The sequence below is a fragment of the Pteronotus mesoamericanus genome, unplaced genomic scaffold (assembly GCF_021234165.1).
Source record: "Pteronotus mesoamericanus isolate MK-2021 breed Mesoamerican mustached bat unplaced genomic scaffold, CSHL_Meso_final contig_42, whole genome shotgun sequence".
NCBI lineage: Eukaryota > Metazoa > Chordata > Mammalia > Chiroptera > Mormoopidae > Pteronotus > Pteronotus mesoamericanus.
The window spans coordinates 12,289,976-12,309,185 of NW_026555157.1; the positions used below are offsets into that span (position 1 = coordinate 12,289,976).

General features: G+C 38.2%; 1 protein-coding gene and 1 non-coding gene across 3 annotated transcripts in view; one reads left to right on the forward strand and one right to left on the reverse strand.

Moving 5' to 3' along the window:
• Positions 1 to 6,793, reverse strand: part of NXPE3 (neurexophilin and PC-esterase domain family member 3) — a 38,040-nt gene extending 31,247 nt beyond the window's left edge. Inside the window, exons 1-3 of one of the 2 annotated variants that reach the window (XM_054577339.1) lie at positions 6,696 to 6,793; positions 6,126 to 6,313; positions 3,687 to 3,870 (exon numbers count right to left, since the gene is read on the reverse strand). The gene's annotated coding sequence lies outside the window, so the exon portion shown is untranslated. The remainder of the gene's footprint in view (positions 1 to 3,686; positions 3,871 to 6,125; positions 6,314 to 6,695) is intronic. The other variant, XM_054577340.1, reaches the window with a different exon arrangement.
• On the forward strand, positions 3,118 to 3,251 carry LOC129073747 (small nucleolar RNA SNORA69). Its single transcript, XR_008529463.1, has one exon. It is a non-coding gene; the product is annotated as a small nucleolar RNA SNORA69 (small nucleolar RNA).
• Positions 6,794 to 19,210: the final 12,417 nt, after the last annotated feature.

Sequence of the window (19,210 nt, forward strand, 5' to 3'; positions counted from 1 at the left end):
TGAACATGTCAAACAAAAAATAATTATGGAGATGTAGTCTGTACTGCACACTGTACTAAGTACCAGAAATTACCCTGAAAAAGCTTATACTCATATTAGGCAAGAGGTAGTTCCCCTCATAACTTAAAGAAAAATAAATCTATCACCCCTGGCCACCTCCATAGGGATGCCATGTACTGCGAATGCCTGCACTTACCCATTTCATAATCCCCCAACACTGCCCCTCTCCAACACCCAGACACCCACCCTCGCTAAAGTGCCTACAAATTCTGGGGAGAAAATGGTTGTGAAATATAGGAAATAACATTGTCATCAGGGCCCCAACTGCTCCTCTGTAGAAATTCTTCTTGAGGAGTTGGCCATAAGAATCAGGTTTTCCTAATGGCCAGAGAGGGAGATGCCCAGAGATGAGACTCCATCAGAATTCAGCTGCACCATGGTAGGCATGGCCTATGTAATGCGCGAACACCGTCAGTTTAGACAACGTCAGCATGGTTCAGAGTGAGTCAGCAGCAGCACAGCAGTAGTCAGTGGTGCAGAAGGATGGGAAGGGCAGCAGATCCCAGAGCTAAAGGAACGGCAGGTCCACATGCAGCAATGCAAACATGCAGAAAGCCCCTCACGGCCAGAGACTTCTACTGAAAATCATTATCATGGTTTTAGAAACCATAAAGCTGGTTTCTAAAAGCAGTAACTAAAGATATGACGGAAGGAGAAACAAAGCATCAAATCTAATATGGGACAACAATTCAATTTAAAATGAAACATTTAAGACTTTAAAAACAAAGCCTATATTAAGAGACAAAGAAGGACATTACTTAATGATAAAGGGAGCAATCCAATAAGAGGCTACAACCCTTCTAAACATTTATGGACCCAACACTGGAACACCTAAATATATAAAGCAAATATTGATGGACATAAAGAAAAGGTTGACAGTAATACAGTCATAGTAGGGGAATTTAATACTCAACTTATTCAAGGGATAGATCCTCCAGACAGAAAATAAACAAGGAAACAGTAGTCTTAAGTTACATACTAGACAAGCTGAATTTAACTGACATATTCAGAGCATTTCACCCCAAAGCAACAGAGTGAACATGGAACATTTTCCAGGATAAATCATGTTAGGCCACAAAACAAGCCTTAATAAATTTTAGAAGACTGAAATCATATCCAGCATCTTCTCTGACCACAATGGTATGAAACTAGAAATCAATTACAAGAAAAAAATGAAAAAACATACAAACACACAGAGACTAAATAACATGTTACTAAACAATAAATGGGTTAACAATGAGATCAAAGTAAGGTCAAAAGATACCTTAAGACAAGTGAAAATTAAAACACAACAATCCAAAATCTATGGCACACAGCGAAAGCAGTCCTAAGAGGAAAAATTCAAGAAACAAGAAAACTCTCAAATAAGCAATCTAAATTTACACCTAAAGGAATTAGAAAACAACAAAAACGACAAAGCCCAAAGTACAAGAAAATAAAATAATAAAGATCAGAGTAGAAATTAACAAAATAAGTCTAAAACAACAACAGGAAAAAATCAATGAAACCAAGAGTTGGTTCTTTGACAAGACAAAGTTGGTAACTCTTTAACCAGACACATCAAGAATACAAGATGTCTCAAATATAAAATCAGAAATGAAAGAGGAGAAGCAACAACTTACACCACAGAAATACAAAGGATTGTAAGAAAATATTATGAACAATTATATGAAAACAAATTGGACAATCTGGAAAAAAATGCATAAATTCCTAGAAACATACAATCTTCCAGACTGAAACCAGAAATCAGAAAAGCTGAACAGGCAGATTACAATCAACAAAACTGAAGCAGTAATCAAAGAGCTCCCAACATATTTATCTGAATAAACCCAAAACACTAAGGCAAAAGAAAAATATATGTACCCCTATGTTCATTGCAGCATTATTTACAATGGCCAACATATGGAAGCAACCCAAGTACCCATCACCAGATGAGAGGATAAAATAGCTGTGGTACATTTACATAATGAAATATCACTCATTCACAAAAAAAGAATAAAATCGTATCATTTCTGACGGCATGGATGAACCTAGAGAATATTATACTCAGTGAAATAAGTCAGTCAGAGAAAGACAAATGCCATATGATTTCACTCATATGTGGAATCTAAAGAGCAAAGTAAATGAACAAACAAAATTAAAACAGACTCATAGACATAGAGACCAGACTGGTGATTACCAGAGGGAAGGGTGATTAGGGGACTGGATGAAAGGGGTAAAGAGATTAAGAAGTTCAAATTAGCAATTTCAAAACAGTCACAGAGATGTAAACTATATCATAAAAATATAGTCAACAAGATGGTAATAACTAAGTATGGGGTCAGGTGGGTTCTGGAAATAATCAGGGGGAACACTGTATATGATTGTCTAATCACTGTGCCATACACCTGAAACAAAACAAAATAATACCGAAAGTAACTATAATTGAAAAATAAATTTTAAAGAAACTCCCAACAAGCACAAGTGATTTCTGCCAAACATTTAAAGAACTAATATCTATCCTCCCCAAACTATTCCAAAAAGTTCAAGAGGAGGGAAGACTCCAAACCTCATTTTATGAGACCAGTATTATCCAAGTCTAAAATCAGATAAAGATACTATGAAGAAAGAAAATTATAGACCAGTATCCCTGATGGACACAGATGCAACAATCCTCAACAAAATATTATTAGCAAACCAAATTCAACAATACAAAAAAATCAAACACCATGATCAAGTGAATAAAAATGCTGTGGTATGTATATACAATGGAATATTACTCAGCCATAAAATAAATGAAATTTTACCATTTGCAACAGCATGAATGGAGCTAAAGAGTGTTAGGCTCAGTGAAATAAGCCAGTCAGAGAAAGGCAAACACCATATGATTTCACTTTTATGTGGAATCTAAAGAACACAATAAACAAAATAGAAACAGACTAATAGATGAAAAGAGCAGACTGATGATTGCCAGAGGGACTAGGTGAAAAAGGTGAAGGAATTAAGAAGTAAAAATTGGTAGTTACAAAACAACCACAGGAAGGTAGAGTAAAATATAGTCAATAATACTACAATGGCATAGCAGGCTACAATTACAGTGCTTCTTTTTGTGAAAGTACTGCCATTATCCTGCTGAAAGATAATCTTGTGTTGATCATTTTTTTGTTTTCCCTTTATGAGGGTAAAATCATGACAGACTGACATGAACGATTCTGAAAGAAAGAGAACGTAATAATAGTAATAATAATAATACTGTAATCAATACGTATGGTACCAGATGGGTACTAGAAATATCAAGGAAACACCTTGTAAAGTATATGATTATTTAACCACTATGCTGTACACCTTAAACTAAAACAAAATAATACTGAATGTAAACTGTAATTGAAAAATAAAATTTAAGTTAATAAATAAAAAAATGAAAGATTTCAAAGTGAAAGAAATATGTAACAGGTTTCTGTGATTCTCCTTCAAATGATAAATGTAGGGATGACAAAAAAGTTATTTAAAAAGAAAGCAGGAAAATATGCTTTAATATCTTAGATTGTACTTAGAATTGAATAATAAGAGTGCTAGATGGAAATGACTCTGGAAAAAAATTTCCTGGATCAACCAAAAAATTAAAAAATATAATAAATGTAATTTACCTTTTTTTTGGAAATTTCCAGTTCCCAAGAAGAGAAGCTTATTAGAATGAAGTGTACATCTAACTTCTTTCCCATGTAAAGTCCTGACCTCAAGCAATCTTGACAGCAGCCCTTATTCTTTTCTTGCCACATTCAAAGCATATGTTGAGGGGTTTTTTTTTCCATTTTTATACCATTATTCTTGCTGCAACAGAGATAAGCACAAAGTACAGGGTTAAAGATACTGACCATGAAGTAAAGGAAAAAGTACTTGAAATAAAGAATACAATTTTATAGCAAAGATGTACACAGACATCGGTACAAAATGGAGGAGTGGAGATAGGAATATTTCCTTTCCTACCAATAAAAAACAGTAACTGGCTATCTATATACATAAACTTAAATATGGCAAATCACTCTCAGATCTGAGCTGAAGGTCAAAACTTAATGAACAGCAATATAGCTGAAAAAAAATATAAGCCATAAATAAAAAGCTCCATGTGTTACTTTTCTTAAAGACTAGAATAATCATGTGGTTCAACAATTCACCCTACCACTACAGAAAACAAGAGGCATCTAGAGATATCCAAAAGTTATAATCACTCCACAGGGAATCGAAACTTGACCGATCCTATTTTCAAATCTTTCTGAAGGGTCAGTCCACCATTTACTCATGCTTCATATTTATATTCAAGAGACAAGCAAAAAGTAAAATGCATGGTTTGTTTTGGCAAATTCTGATTAAGACTACTTACCAGGCAACATAATTTTTTTATGGCCTGTGGCAACAACCCTAGACTGTCATTAGGTAACTGCCTTCCTATCCATTATCTCACAAGAGAATTACAAAGTGATTACTTATATTACTTAGAATTACAATTGTCAATAACACAAATGAAATACTTGAGTTCAATACTAAACAGAAAATTATGCAGCAACCCCATCCTCTGGGGACCCAATGTTCTTAGACAACCATTCCACAAATATTTTAGAGGACGACCACGTGTCCAGTTTTTGGGATGGTCCCCAACCTAAATACTATGACCTGTAACTGTACTTGTCAGAGCAAGTGTCTGCAATTTTAATTCAGAATACATGAACCGCTACATAAAAGACAAAAGCACAGATTTACAGAATAAATCCGAACTAATCTTTATATCTAAGCTTTTCAAAGAGCGGCTGTATTTTTCATAGGGTGCTAGTAAGACCTTGAAACTTAACAGGGAAAGGTCGAATGAGAGAAAGAGAAACTCATCTAAGGCCATGGTCATGATGGGTCCACCAAATAAGGTCAGCCCTCGGACAAAGATGAAGCTGGGTGACAGGTCTGCAGGGCTTGTTTTCCCAGATCCCATTTCTCCTTCATGCACCCCCACCTCACAGGCCCACCTCACCCGGTGCCTATGCTTTCTTTGGTGGTGGGAGGAGGGAGATAGAGGAGTGGAGAAGTAAACAAATCAATTAAATAAGTCATAGAGTAGTAACTGCTATAAGAAAAAATAGGGCACACTGATAGAATATGGCCTTCAATCTTGCATGCACATTAATATCGTTTGGAACCTTTAAAAATACCAATGCCTGACCCGACCAGATGAATTATGTCTAGAATCTGTGGGAGGAGTGCCCAACAAACAGCTTTTTAAAAAGTTCTCCAGATAATTTTAATGTAGTGCCAGGTAGTGGAACCACTAGCCAGGGAGTGTTACTTCAAAAAAGGCCTTTCTGAAATATTTAAATAGTAACTTACATCGCACCCTCAGGACACTCCAATTCCAGAGCAAAGTGGACAGCCAACAGCACTTTTGAGATCTAGCCCTTTGTTTCTCTTCTCAGAAAAAAAACAAAAAACCAAACAAACCAACAAAAAAAAACAGCACTTTATCAGACCCAGAGAAACTGTGAAGCCAACAGACACGGAGAGGAGACAGTCAACAGTCAAAGGAAAGCACTAGGGAAGAACCCTGCACCACCGCCTCCACGGCGGAATGAGACAATTTATCGGGGTCAGGGAGCCCCGCCAGCTTCAAGCACACACACCCTGATGTTTCCAGCTGATAATTAACTACTGCAAGGGGTGGGGAGGCCTATCAGATCAGTGTGACTGACAACAATTCTCCATTAGAGTAAATAATGAAAAACAAGAAAAAGTTTACAAACCGGCAATTACAAACAATTTTTTAAAAATTAAACCCCGGTGCCCTGACTGGTGTGGCTCATGGGGCTGAGCATCCTTCCGCTAGGTCGGTTCCAGTCAGAGCAAGTGCCTGGGTTTTGGGCCAGGCCTACCCGACTGGGGCGTGTGAAAGGCAACCAATCGACATTTTTCTCACTGTCTCCCTCCCTTCCTCTCTCTCTTCAAATAAATACATAAAATAAACCCAGCATGAAAATCCCTCTTATCAGTCTAGTGGCTTCTGCTTAAGAGGAGATGGGCAACAGGCCAGGGTCTCCACATCACACCTGGTAAGGTCACACTCGTTTCCCCCCGTACGTCTTGAATCATATGTCAGCGAGGCCAGAGCTGTCCAACATATTGGTGAGCAGAGAAGCGATGGTACGCGAGATGGCCCTGAGGAGGTGGAGGGTGTCCCAGCGGCTGTCCCACCGTCCCGAGGTCTGGCTCCGCAGTGCTGCGCCCGCGGCTGCACCTGCCGGCGTCACAGCACCGCAAGTCAAAAACGCTGCGGGTGGAAAAGCTCCCGCCCCGCCCCGCCCCGCCCCGCCCCCTCCCTGCAGGGACCCGCAGCGGCTCGGACAGCCGAGTCCGAGGCTGCGGCAGCCTGGGGCTCCCACTCTGCTTCCGCCTTCGGCCGGAGCCTTTCCTTCCAGACTCAAACGCCCCAGCCGTGCTGCACTAGTTCGGCGCCAGGCCACACAGGGACAGGGACAGGGACAGGGACTCCGGAGCCGGCGCGCGCTGAGGAAAGAGCTTGGAAGCCGACAGACGCGCGAAAGGAGTCGGGCAAAGGCTCGCTCAGGCGGCAGAGGCCCGGGCCGAAGCCCGCACACACCGCACAGGTCCGCACTCACCTCCAGGTCTGGCCTGCCCCCCGCAGCTGGACACACTGATGCCCAGATCAGTCGCCGCTATGCCGGGATGCCAGGACCCCGCTTCCGGACCCCGCTACGTCGTCTCACCCCCGACCCCGGGCTACGATTGGTTGAGCTCGGGGAGGGGCGGGATGAGGATGCCGAATGACAGCCGCCAGCGCGGAACCGAGGGAGCTGAGCCCCCGAGCCTCCGCCGCGAACTTAGGGCCTCCAGCGCTTTGGACCATCTCTCATATCCCGGCTCCTTCGCGCAAAGACGTCCTGCAGCTGTCGCCCTGTGGCCTGACTCTGGGCCCTCTCGGGACGCAGCTGCACGTCGCCTTCGGACAGCAGGTTTTCCTCAGGAAGCATCCGTTTCAAGTCTCTTCTTGTCAGCGACGTGACCAAACCGGAGATACCCGTGCATGGGTCGTCTTCCCTCTGACAGGCGCAATGTATTGTTCCCTGTATCCGAGAAACACAGTTTGCCAAGCACGAGCACTTTGACGGCTAGTCCTTGAATCTTTATTGGCTTGTTAATAGTCGACTTATTTTCTTTGCCCTTGAAACAGCCCTGTTTCTTTTACTGTCTGTACGCAAGACACAAGTCTTCCGGCAAAAAGCCTGAACGCCCCATGCCGTCCCCCCAACACCGAATTCTGGGCTATCCTATTTTGGACATTCTTCTAACCATTAAAAGTCTGTAGTAGCCTTGTGAAATTCAGGAACTGACAGGAGTCCTTAGAACACAGACAAGCCCTTGCTCAGGAAGCAGGAAGGAATCACAGCGCTGGGAGCATATTGGAGTTAACCGAATTTATCCAAGCAAAGCGCAGGCTCTAGAAGTAGACCTGCCCCTCTTACCTCAAGGTTGAGGAAGAATTCACATAAATTACAACTAATATTAATCATTTTTACGTGTGTTGACCACAATGGACTCTACTTGCTCATTTCGATGTTTTAATGGCAGTACTACAGTACTACATGCATGAATGACTGGCCAGACTCATGAAGGGAGCAAAGGAGGTTCTGTACTGGGCAGTCTCTTCTGGAGTAAGCATTTCATTCTCCTCATTCCTCAAGGAAATTCAACCTTCCAGGGCCTTTTGTAATCATAAAAAGTGTTCCATTGCCTCCGTGCCTAATGATGAAGAGCCCCATATGATAGACTTTTGCTCTATCAACTTCTGTCTCCCGGTAGATGAACTCCCAACCGCCTTTCACAGTTTAGCTGTCTGGCAAGTGGCACAAACTTCAACGGGAATTGCTAACTTCTAAATCATGGTTTTGGACTGCATTAGTGATGCTTATTAACCCCATTCACACAGGCAGTCAAAACAAAGGAATTTGAGGGCTCTCATGTATATCTTGCAGTCATTATAGCCACAAACAAGAGTGGCTGGACCAGAGTCCTGTTCATCACTACTAGATTCGTAAAAGATCCCTGACTAGAAAGCCGCCACATCCCTATTGCAGAATACTACCATACAAAGAATATGCACTTTTGGTTCCTAGTGTGCCTGGGTCTGATCCACAGCTTTGCCTCTTACTAGCAGTGCTATCTTAGGCAAATTACTTATTTTCCTCATTTCCTCAACTGTAAATTAGGGCAACACTAATCTACACTTAGGAATAAATGAGATGACAGATGAAAAGCACCTAGCATGGTATTCCAAATCTCTTCCTCTTGAATTCCCTATCTCAGGTTGTGACACAGTACAATGACTTTCCAAATGTTGCATATATTAAAACCTAACTTTGATAGCAGGAAAGAAAATGAGAACATATATAAATATATGTGTATTATGATATAAAACCAAAGAAACTGGTCATCTGACCTGTCTGAAAAAAATAATTGAGATGCTAATATTACTCAACTTTATTTCTTTAAGCAAAAGAAAGTATGTGTCTTAAGGTTAGATAGGCAAAAGCAAATTAAATCTGTTTCTGATGCATCTAACTTGGGGGATATTCACCAGCACATCTGGCTACGTCTCTGGCAGTGGAAGCTTGGAGGGTACAAGCACTCCTGAGTCCATGTCACTTCCTGATTTAGTTCCTTTGCTTCCTTCCTTTGAACAAGTGATTGAAATTGGGGCTCCAAGAACCGTCAAAAAAGCATTGTTCAAAATAAGTGACTGCTGTCATATTAGATACCAATCGCCCAAAAACACCATGAACTAACTGTGAGAGGATTCTGCCAAATGGAGGAGACTAGAAGGAAATTTTGATGCTTTTATTAGTCTGCTCAGGGTGTCATAATAAAGTACCACAGACTGGGTGGCTTAAACAACAGAACTTTATTTTCCTTACAGTTCTAGCACTAAAAGTCACTGACCAAGATGCCAGCTGATTCAGTTACTGGTGAGAGCTCTCTTCCTGACTTGTAAACACCTTCTCACTGTGTCCTTACATGGCAAGGAGAGAATGAGAACTCTTTGGTGTCCGTTTGTCCTCTTAAAAGGACATTGATCTCATCAGATTAGGGATCTACCCTTATGACCTCATTTAACCCTAACTGCCTCTGCTGGGAATGGCAATCTCTTGCATACAGTCTTTCATGCACCCAGCCTTGGCCAGGAGCATTTCCTTGTCAAGAGATGAGTCCCCGCAGCCTGTGCTGGGCTAGTGGCCTTGTGTGGGAACATCTTTCCCTGTTTCAGAATTCATGTATATTCCTTTGTTCTGCTTAAGAGACCCCAGAGAGCTCCCTTGCCCCTTCCACCATGTAAGGACATAGCCAGAAGATGGTCATCAGTGAATCAGGAAGATAGCCCTTCCCAGATCCTGAACCTGCTGGTGTCTTGAGCTTGGATTTCCCAGCAACATCCAGAACTATGAGAAATAAATTTGTTGTTTATAAGCCACCTAGTCTATGGTATTCCATTATAGCAGCCCAAATGGACTATGGCACTTACATTATCCAGTCAAAACCAGTTTTCCAAAGTTACTTAGGTCATCTCCCTTTTTCCTACCCACTTCAGTATCTTTATGCCATATATTTGTAGTACAGTTAAATTCATCGTAGTCCACATTCCATCCTTAGATCCCCTGACATCCTGCTTAAGATTTAAGGGGTTAAATGTGCATAGAGTAAAACTTTTGTTTACTGTCCTATAAGTTTTGACAAATACACAAGATCATGTATCCACAACCATAGCATCATATACAATGGTTTCATCACCCTAAAAATTTCCATGTGCAGCCCCTTTCTTAACTCCTGGCAACTACTGATCTGTTTTAAAAAGTCATATCCTCTCAGCTCCATATGTTAGATTAACTAAATTTAAAAGAATATTGTTTAAGGTGCAAAAAGATTCCTTTACCTTTGAACAAAAATGAAACATTACAAGAAAATCTTTGCTGTTCTGATGACTTTTATTCCCTTTCCAGAGTATGTACTCCCATTTCTATCAATTTGAGTTCTATTTATTTCCAAACCAGTTTATGCTATCTATGTTATTGTAATTATATAATGATCTATTATATGAACCTTGAAATCAAATATGAAAAAGAGAAAATATTCTTGGAAAACAATGTTGAAGGTTTTGGAAAGACTCCAAAGTGAATTGCTCAAAACAGTAAAACAAAAATCTTCTATTAAGTACGGACAAGTAAATTACCAAAGATCAGGGGGAGAAATTATAAAAATCTAGATGTATTCTGTGTTCAGATTTATGAGTGTGTTTAAGTTCTCACTCCATTTTAAGAAACTAAAATTTGAACTGTTGCTTGTTAGGTAGAATTTACAAAAGCCCCAGAACTCCAGAGCATTAATACCCAGAGAAAATAGCACTGAAAAACAACAAAGTTGAAAGACTCACATTATCTAATTTCAAGACTGAGTATAAAGCTACAGTCATCAAGATAGTATAGTAATGAGATATTAACAAATTAATGGAACAGAATAGAATCCAGAAATGGACACATACATATTTGGTCAACTGATTTTTGACAAAAGTACCAAGGTAGTTAAATGGGGAAAGGCCAATCTTTTCAACAGCTGGTGCTAGACACCTGGGTAATCATATGCAAAAATAAACCTCAAACCATATAAAAATAACTCAAAGTGGATCATAGCCTTCAATGTAAAAACTAAAACTATAAAACTTCCAGAAAAGAGACAGGAGAAAATCTTAGTGGTATTAGGTATTACAAAGATTTCTTAAATACGGCACAAAAAAAGGCATAAACTATTAAAAATATCAATACATTGGGCTTCCTCCAAAATCTAAAATAGTTCCCTTTGAAAATATATGATTATCAACATAAAAAGACAACCCACAGACTAGGGAAAATATTTTATATTTGTTGAAGGATTTTTATCTAGATAATATAAGAACTCTCACAACTCAAGATGAGACAAACAGCCTCATTTTAAAAATGGGCAAGTTTTGCCCTCGCCAGTTGGCTCAGTTGATTGGAATGTTGTCCCAATATGCCAAGGCTGTGTGTTCGATCTACGGTCAGGACATATTCAGGAATCAACCAATGAATGCATGGATGGGTAGAACAACAGGTCAATGTCTCTCTCTCTCTCTTTCCTTCCTTTCTCTCTCTCTCTCTCTCTCACACACAGACACATAGACACACACACACACACACCCTTGAAATCAATAGTAAAAAAAAAAATTTCTTAAATGGGCAAGTTTTTGGAAAATTTCACCAAACTGTGATATAGCCAAAGAAAACATACAGATGGCAAATAAATTTTAAAATGTTCAACATCATTAGTCATTAAGATAAGATAGATTAAAAACCACAAGGAGACACAACTATATGTTGGGAAACTCCCCATCTGGTTTCAGGAACTGTAGATCTGCCGATAGGCGCAAGGGCCCCAAGACTGGAAATAATCAAAGAGGCCTTGGGAAACAGGCCACTGAGGAGACAAAACCTGTCCTCCTGGCAAGGGACGCAGCCCCTGCCTTCCTCACATCACCCTGCTTGGCCCTGGGAGATGGCTGGTAGTCAATGATGGGTAAGACCCCTCAATGGAAGGGACAACCTAAGCCAGGCACAGCCGCAAGTGGGCATCAGGGAAGAACTTGGGGGACACGGAGAAAGGGCAAAAGACCCTCACGCCCAGCTCTGATATGGCCAGAGTTCTCATTCTATCTGAAAGAAGTCTCCTTAAATCTGGTGAGGCTGAAGCACACTCCTGGACCACCTTGGAAAAGTAAGAGGAGTCGCTACACTCTGACCACATCACTGCTCTCCGAAGCCAACACAGCATCATTGGGAGGGGACCCTGAGCCTACATTTCTCCAATGGGAAAAGAGAGCACAAGGTGGACATCAAGTTTCCCCAGTATTTCCAGATGCTTTCAGGGAGGCCAATGCAGGTCTCACTTCATGAGAATCACTAGCTGAATCTTTGGAATTCTACCACTGAGAATCAGATAGAGATGGAGAAGAGGGGCAGGGCTTACAGCAAACAACTCTCAGATTTTGGCAGACACATTCCAGCTTGTGGTGGCATCCCAAAAAGAGAGGTCTCAGCCAACAGAACTGCCCATTTGCTGATTTGAATCAGTCGCCCTGTCTGGACAGGGAGATCAGTTGGCAGTTCTGCCTGATTGGGCCTCTGGTCAACAGTGCTCACTGTGAAGCCCATTTTACCATCCAACCCAAGCAGGGAAGCAAATTCACAGCCCACCCAAATGCTGAGCATAGCCTCAGATACCAACCATCCAGGAATCCAGGCAGCTGTGGAGCCCAGCCTCCAGTACCAGCAAGATTCCAATGACTTTTTTTTTTTTAAAGAACTAGAAAGAGTAATCCAAAAGTTCACATGAAATCAAAAGAGACTCCGAATATCCAAAGCTAAGAGAGAAGAAAAAAGCAGGAGGCAACTGATTTCAAAGTATATTACAGAGCTATAGTAATCAAAATACATGCTACTAGCATAACAAACAGACCAATGGAACATAATCAAGAGATAATTTATACATAGCACAGTCAACTAATATTTGACAAGCAAGCCAAAAATGCTAAGTAGGGAAAGGATACTCTCTTCAGTGAGTGGTATTGGGAAACCAGATATTTACATGCCAAAAAATGTGAATGGACCCCTAAATTATACCATCCACAAAAATTAACTCAAAGTGGACTAGAGACTTACACATAAGACCTGATACCATAAAACTCTTTGAAAGTTGGAATGGGTCTTAAAAGTTTTTAACTCACACATAAAGTTATAACTATGTGAGGTGATGAATGCATGTTAACTAAGGTTATTGTGGTAAACATTTTATAATAAACTATATCAAACCATCATGTTGTATACCTTACACTTACAAAATGTTCTATGTTAATTGTTTCTCAATGAAGCTGGAATATATTTAATAAAATTGAAGAAAAAACTCAAAACACAAATTGTAGTTAATACATACAGTATTAATACATATAATTTTAATACGACTAATAAAAAAGGAATGAACTATCAGATAAATCTCTAAATAGTTACACTGAGCAAAAGAAGCCAGATAAAATAGGAGGCTTATGAAGATGAGGAATCTTTTGGCGGTGATGAATCAGTTCATTATTTCAATTGTTGTGACGATTTTATGGACATGTGCAGCCATACACTGCTTAACGAAAGGGATACATTCTGGAAGTGCATTGAGCAATTTTTTCATTGAGCCAACATCAGAGTGCCCTTACACAAACCTAGATGGCAGCACAGCCTCTCACATACCTAGGCTACATGGCATAGCCAATTATCCCTAGGCTACAAACCTGTACTATTTCTGTACTTAATACTATAGGCAATTAAAACATGATGGTATTTGTGTATCTGAACATATCAAAACATGGAAAATGTACAGTAAAAAATTTGGTGTAAAAGATTAAAAATATGGTACAACTGTACAGGGCACTTACCATAAACGAGCTTTCAGGAGGGTAGGGTGTTCTGGGTAAATCAATGAGAGAGTAGTGAGTGAATGCAAGGGCCTAGGGCTTATTGTATACTACTAGAGACTTTATAAACACTGTACACTTAGGCTGCACTACATTTATAGAATGACATACAATTAAATCAAGCACAAGAGAATATAACTTGTAGGGGGCCTCTTTGAGTGGTATCAGGAACTGTAGACCCACACGAGCTGAGGCCTGGTAAATGACCCATAAGTCTTGGCCAGAATGCCAGTTCTGCTGGAGGCAGGCAAGACCCAATAATGACTCCGAGAGCCCCCCAGGGAAATCTGAGCTAGAAGTAAAGCACACTCCTTGAAGCATGCTTTGTTTCTCCCTTAAATTCTGTTAATCTTATACCAGATAACCAGCTCAAGGCTGGGAAAGAAATTTACAAAACTCCTGGACCCTGATCCCACCTGGTACCATAATGTTGGCTCAACCTGGGCCCGAAGCAGTTTGGTGTATTCCTGCCATTGTCATCTCTAAACAGTATCTATTCCCTGTAAGCTTAAGCTGCTGATGTAATTAGATTACCCATACATCCCTGCTGCCTATCTCCTGCCAGCAGTCCTCTCAATAAAGCCATTGAGCACAGGGTCTCGGGGCATTCTCTCTCCAGAGGGAATCACCTTCTCCTTTCCTTGACAGTTGGTGTCTGGAACGACTAGTTATTTCATCCACAGGGAATCAGAGGACTCTGTGCGACAGAGTCCCCCACAATGACTCAATCAAGTCCCCTGGTAAGCATGAGATATGAGAGATGCTGCCAGAATAATATGGCATACTGTTTCACAGCAAACTGATTTTTCTTTTTAAAAAGTCTTTATGTATTTATTCTTAGAGAGGGGAAGCATGGGAAAGAAATATCAATGTGTGGTTGCTTCTCACCCAACCCCCTAGTGGGGACCCAGCCGGGAACTCAGGCATGTTTCCTAGACTGGGAATCAAACTGGTGACCCTTTGGTTCACAGACCAGCACTCAGTCCACTGAGCCACCAGCCAGGACACATACTGGTTTTTTTAAGTAGAAAGAGTACACATGACAATAAAAAGTATAGTAAATACAATAAACCACTAATATAGCCATTTATTATCAAATATTATGTACTGTGCATAATTATGCTATACTTTTATAGGACTGGCAAGACAGTAAGTTTACATGAACATCACCACAAACATATAATGCTTTTACAACAGTTACATCACTAGAAAACAGGAATTGTTAATCTCCATTATAATCTTGTGGGGCCCGTTATAGATGCTGTCCATTGTTGATCAAAATGTCATTATGCAGCATATGACCATGTATGTGTCAGAATTTATCAAAATGTCCACTTTAAATAAGTGCAGTTCACAGTAAGTCAATATTATTTCATAAAGATTTTTTTAAGTTTAAGGTAAATATGTCATTTTTTGGTGTGATTTCCTATTTTAACCACTTTTTTTGATTAATCAACTATATTAGTCTGCTTAGGTTGCCATAATAAAATACCACTGATTAAGTGGCTTAAACACAAATATATCTTCTCATATTTCTGGAAGCTGGAAGCCCAAGAGCAGAGTACCAGCAGGATTGGTTTCTGGTGAGAATTCTCTCCCTGGCCTGCAGAGGACTGCCTTTTCACTGTTCTCAAACGGCCTCTCCCCTGGGTGGGCATGAAGAAAAACACCTCTTGTATCTCTTCTTACAGGAACACCTGACATATTGGATTAGAACCCCACCATTACGACCTTATTTAACCTTAACTACCTCCTTAAAGTCCTTATCTCCAAATACAGTCACATCGGGGGTTAGAGCTTCAACATAAGAATTTAGCGGGAAATATAGTTCAGTCCATAACACCAACTACAAGTCCTAATTGTGTCAAATCAGAGGGTGCCTACTCTACTTACTCACCCCTAACACTCTGAGTACCCACTGTTTCAACAGCATCTGACAGTGTCACCTATGCTCTTAGAAGGATAATAGTTGCTTTTTTTCTACCCAGAGAATTCCAGTGACCCTCTGAAAGTAATAAAATCCATACCAAATAAAACTAAATGAGCATTCCTTTCATTTCATACCCATTTTCTTAAGGCCAGCACTGTTTTATTGCAAATTCACTTACATAACAATACTCAGAATTTCTTTTGGTACACTTCTGTCTGCAGTTTGTTCTGAATTATAATTACACATTAATTGACAAGCACAATGAATAACAACCATTACTACTAATTATAATAAATAGATAATCACTAAAACAAATGTACAAACTTTTTATTTAGAATTAGAGACTCAAATACAAAGAAAAACATAAAATATGAAACCTTCATAAAACAGACCATAACCACTTAAAATCATCTATTTCTACAACAAAATTAAAGACAAATCTAAAAAAGAATCCCATATCAAATTATCTTTAAATGTTTGTTGTCAACATTAAATTTACTACAAAACACTCAAAGAAACTGTTAGAAGATGAACACAGCTGCTACAGACTCCTGCTATCGAGTCACTAAAACCAATTAAAGAATCAAAATTTAGTATGAGTTCCATTCAATCACAAATAAAAAGCACCTCATTTTAAAAAGACAATTATTTGTTTCTCTCCAAGCTGTGAGGACTACTTTGTTTACTTGAATTTTAATTTTAATTTGGCACAAAAGATTTGATTAGCAAAACCAGGATCACTAAAAATGTTTACAATGTTCCTTACAAACACTTTCTGCTTTACTTCATGAAAGGGGTCATATATTTAAAAGTTAAAACATTACAATATAATAGATAACCCTTACTAAGGTGCATGGCAAAATAAACATATACATTAAACAATAAAGTCTCTTTGTATTTCACTAATGAAGGGGAAATTGATCAGACTCCTTTTATATTTTCCCTTTTTACTAGGTCTTAATTCTCCAGGAAAAAAAACAAAACAAGATTTTATATTATTGTTATAAATCCAGTTCTAAGAATTTGCACCAAAAAGGTACCAAGGGAGATAGTGTAATTTCTTAAGGCCATATTGTTTTTAAAGATGTTTACAAAAAGTGGAACTAGACTTGTCTTAGGTAGATAACCAAAAAATACAGTATTATATTTGTATATTTAAAATAATCTAAAACAAAAGAAAAATACACACTCAAGAATGGAATCCATATCATTCAAGAATATAACTATTTGTGTAACTACAAACACTTGTGAGGTTTTCCTAAAACAGGCACATTCTGAGCCTTTTATAATTAAACTTATAAAAACAAACTATATTATGTATGTATCAGCTGCCATAATTAGAGATTTCTGCACAGCAGGAGAGTTAAAACTTTAACATCTATTGTTCTGTAAAACTGAAGATGAAATATAATCAAACTCAGCATTTCACTAGGAAATTTTATAGATGTTAGTAACCTGTTATACTTGTCATCCAATAAATGGATTAAAAGATGCAGTTATTAAATGTTTTGTTTCTACTATTGCTCTTTAAAAACCACTTTAATCAAATCACATTTCTTAGAGAAAATTCACTCAGGGTTCTGAATGAATTAATTGTTTTTTTTAACAAGAAACTTTGCCTTTAAGTGTAGAGTTCTAGCCCCCAGAAATTTTTGTTCTCTTTTAAAGAGAATGGAAAATATGTGAGATGTTCTTACTTGTTCACTAAATGTAAATATTAATAGAAAGTGTAAAATAAACTTTTGGGACAATATATTTTAAGTTTTCAGCTTACTACTAACTAGTTAGAATATTGGACAAGTTATTTAACTTCTCTGTGACTTAATTTCATCTTTAAAACAAATATATTAGAATGAATAATCTCTAAGGTTTCTTCCAGTTCTCACATTGTATGATTCTCTGCCTCTGCAGAAATATCTACTTAATACATTGAATTTTCAATAAATCAAAAAAAATAGTATGAACTAATATAGCACAGCTGAACTAAATCTGTCCTGTAAGAAAAAACACAAAGACTGTGTTAAAGTTCAACTTCCCAAACTTTACTAGACTCATTTCTTCTTTAGCTAGACCAGTGACTAGCCCATAGTGTTAAAAACCAAATATTTCAGTTACATAAGTTATTTTAAATTACATTGTAAACCTATTAAAATATATTAAAACTATGCCACAGTTTTCCTTCATTCTAATTTACATTATTTTCATTTTATCTACATTCAAGATAATTTGTAAAGTGTAGGGGGTTACTTAACATTCTTCTACTTCAAAACACTAGTAAAGTCAAACAGAATGAAGAACAGAATATTAATCATTATCATATTCTGTCAATTTTAAAATAAAAGTATTCAATACTATTACACTAGAAAAACAAGGCAAAGGTAAAAAAGGAAATCTTACAGACAAATGCTCATGTTCAAATGAACTTAGTTGTGTGTTTTTTTTTTTAATCCACACCCCAGAATATATCCTTATTGATTTGAGAGAGAATGAACGAGAGAGAGAGGAACACCAATTTGAGAAATATCAATCATTTGCCTTTCGTACAAGCCCTGATCAGGGATCATACCTGAAACCTAGTTTTGAACTAGGTTTGAACCCACATGCTTTTGGTACAGGGTACAATACACCAACCAGCTGAGCCAAGCAATCAGCCAGCACTTAATTTAGTTGGGTTTTGCCATTTCTTGAAAAAAGAGGAGAGAGAAAAGATGTCAGCAGAAACCTACTTAGATATACTGAAGCATAACATTTCAGAGGCTTTGATGAGGAATTAATGTACCATGTACTTTTGGTACTAGTGCAATGCCAAGTTGATTTTTCTTTTTCTAACAATGGGCAGCAAATGAGGCACTTAACTATAAAATAGAAAAATAGGGTATATTTAAGAAGAAATTAAAAAACATTCATAAAAGACAATTAGCATTATTCAAAAAGCAAAAAATTCTATTTAACATGCTTTCGAAGTTACAAAGCTTCACTAAAAAATATGTTTGAACATAAGACTGCTGTTCAGTTTATGAGACAAAAAATACTTCCTTTCCAAGAGATTTTGAATTTCTGAGAATGAAATTCAAGTATTCTAAACCTGAGTGCTACACATTTTTAAAGAGAGAAAAATATATCTTACTCATACTGGAGAAATATTTCTAACTATCAACAAAGTATTACATGTGATCCCTGACCTTATTCTTGAAGATCAGAAGTTTTTATTTTCTAACTTCAAAGAAGGGGACCTAGTGACTGTAACTGAATAATAAATGGTATTTAGCACCTAAATTTAGAGAATACACAAGTATTGCCATAGTTATAAAGAGTTGTATGTTCACAGATAGGGAAAAATTACATACGTATTGTTCAGTGATATTAGAACATTCTCAAAGATTAAAATATCAAGCTTCCACAAATTATTTGCAAATACATCTACCTTTAATATCCAAACACAATATTATCATTTCCTCCTGGAGTTACAGATACATATTCTTTTTAACAGGTAAAGGTAAGTGAGTTTTATTTTTTCTTAATCACCATTAAAGTGTCTTCCAAAGGTGGCACTTTTTTCATAGATTTAGATGGAAAATTGTCCTTTAAAAAAAGAGTCATCATATTCTACCACTAGTATTATTTTAAATGTTCTTCTTTATGAGGCAGAGTTCAAAAGTGAA